General features: G+C 39.9%; 1 long non-coding RNA gene across 1 annotated transcript in view; it reads right to left on the bottom strand.

The window, feature by feature from the left end:
• Window positions 1-184: 184 nt before the first annotated feature.
• The window catches only part of LOC106813176, a 7,743-nt gene continuing 5,401 nt past the window's right edge, over window positions 185-2,526 (bottom strand). The window contains exons 2-3 of the long non-coding RNA XR_001394436.1: window positions 2,290-2,366; window positions 185-1,790 (exon numbers count right to left, since the gene is read on the bottom strand). This is a non-coding gene — a long non-coding RNA (uncharacterized LOC106813176). The remainder of the gene's footprint in view (window positions 1,791-2,289; window positions 2,367-2,526) is intronic.

Genomic DNA, 2,526 nt, shown 5'->3' with positions numbered 1-2,526 from the left:
TAGATGGGCGTGGGTGTAGGTGGAGGCGTGTAGGGGCGGTGGTGTAGTGTGGATGCCGTGTAAGGGGTGTGGTGCTAGTGTGAGGCGTGTAGGGTGTCGTGGTGTAGTGTAGGGGGCGTGGCGGAGTGTGGAAGCTATACCTATTACACATTCCTTTTTTATAAATAAATAAGTAAATATATATATATTACATGGCTCCCAGAGCTCCTATAATTCCTATATTTCCTATATTTCATTATTTGACTGGTTGCAAAACCACGTGACTGGATTATTTGTATGATCACAGTGCACACGCATTTGGCATGAGACTCGCATCAATTCAGCACAATCTGACGCTCTCACGCACATTTCTGATAGTCCCCGAAAATCTCACGCAATTGCAAGAATCCAGTTTTTCTTCGTTACGTGGAGTGGGTCTAGCCGTTTTTGGTACATTGTATGTTTTTTCATGCCTATATAAGCAACAATTATCATGTTCAGATTGCTGCTGAGTGCATCAAATAGCACCCCATTAAAAAAATCTCTACCGGGGGAGGGGGACACCCCTCCCTCCACCTACCTCCCCTTCGCGCCTGCGATTTTCTTATTCAAAATTAATCTCACTCATTTTTAAAGCTACCCTCTGAGAGTCCTGTGATCAGCAGTAAATTTGGGGTTTTCTACAATGGAGAAGACCCGGGAAAAACAGAAAACGGATTCTCATAGATTCATATGCGAAAAATAAGCAAAGAAATAGCTGTGGCCTAGTTGAGATGTAAACTCATTGCTAACTATGGACTGACTATTATAGCAGGGGAAAACCAGTTTTCCTGTTACCAAGTATATACCTGTCTATAAAAGTTGAACACAGATCGGCCAACACTATTAAATACGCCAGAATGCCTTATAATAAGCATATGCGTTGTCCTATAAACTCCTATATTTGAGAATAAACAGTCCTATATTTCCTATATTTGAGTGATCAAAATGTGCTGGGAGATTATAATTTTACTTTTTATTTTTTATAATATTGATGTGGTAATACATCTCGAAACAGATCGCTTGCAAAACCACCCATTGTTTTACGTTACGGTGCGTTCACATCCCAGCCAAGATCCACGGTGATGTCCAACAGGTAAGACGGTTCATCAAGCGCACTTAATTATCATTTGCAATTAAAATTGATGTTGTTTTCGTGACCCTCTGTCCACTAACTAGTTGATATATTATTTCACATTTTTCTTTTATATACACTCGCAATTCCTCGCACGCAGAAAGTGAGTTTTACTACATGAGAGGATTGTTCGCCATTATCACGGTTTAAGTTATTATTATTATTATTATTATTATTATTATTATTATTATGTAGGCGTCACACGTATATATATATATATATATATAGTTCCTGGCACGCACGTCTTGTCATATTTGTGCAGCGGATACACAAATAAACCTGGGCACATTGAGCATTATGTCACAACCATAGCAACAATATCGGAATATCATCAGGACCTCATGCAGTACACGTGTGCGATGTTTCACAATTCTACCCAAAAGTGCACAATTCGTGTGCTTAACTGCCTTACAATATCACCGGTAAAACTGAAATATGCGTCATTACCACGCGTATAATATATAATTGCGCTTTTTACGCTTTAATAATTTCTGCAGATTTTTATCGTTGCTTTCCGTGCTGATGTCCCAACTGACGTCACCATATGACGCACTTCTTTTCCGCGTTCATGGGACTTCCTGCTGGACAATTCCAGGTTTTTGCAAACTCGGGGTAGTGCGACATCGGACCATTTACCCTGGAATGCGAAAACGGGAGTGGGTTACCCCGAACTAGAACGCATGATAACACTTCGCTGATGATGTATTTTCTCCACCTCATGATGTCAGAATTTTCTGAGCGCGTGATTCGTCTGTGGTTAGTCTCACGTGACACAGCTTCGCTGTCACATTATATCATATGACGTACGTGCTCTCGTGTTACTCAGACTTGCTCTAAGTCGTCTATTAGCGGCCATGCATACGAAAAAATTCCAATAAATCAGCAAGTGAGAAATCACAATGCCATCCTCTGAATTGACGTTGCAAGTGACTCCATATTATATGCGTTGTTAACTCAAATACGCTTCCATAATAATTTCTGTAAGCAAGCTTTTCCCGGCACAGACGTGAAATGGCCACTTTGTAACGTGCTTTTACGCGAAAAATAGGCTTCCGGTCGGGGACACAACGGGTAACATAGTGATTGTTATTTGCTATCAATTCAGCATTAAATAACCGTTTTCCCGTGTATATTACCTGAATCTGTCGGGCGGGTGCACATAGTTTGACACCCAGGTCACAGCAAAGCTATCCCTCATCTTGCTGCACCACATCTAAGTGAAGAAAAGATGGTATGTATATGATCGCGAATCCCCCGAAATGATCTATACTATATAGTTAAAGTGCTGCCAATTCATTCCATATACGGTTATGATTACCGATACTTATGAATAAAAAACTTAATAAATAAAATAAATAAATAAATATATTTAT

The sequence above is a fragment of the Priapulus caudatus genome, unplaced genomic scaffold, assembly GCF_000485595.1.
Source record: "Priapulus caudatus unplaced genomic scaffold, Priapulus_caudatus-5.0.1 Scaffold735, whole genome shotgun sequence".
Lineage (NCBI taxonomy): Eukaryota > Metazoa > Priapulida > Priapulimorpha > Priapulimorphida > Priapulidae > Priapulus > Priapulus caudatus.
The sequence above is the reverse complement of the archived record's forward strand: the minus strand, read 5'-3'. Positions and strand labels throughout refer to the sequence as shown.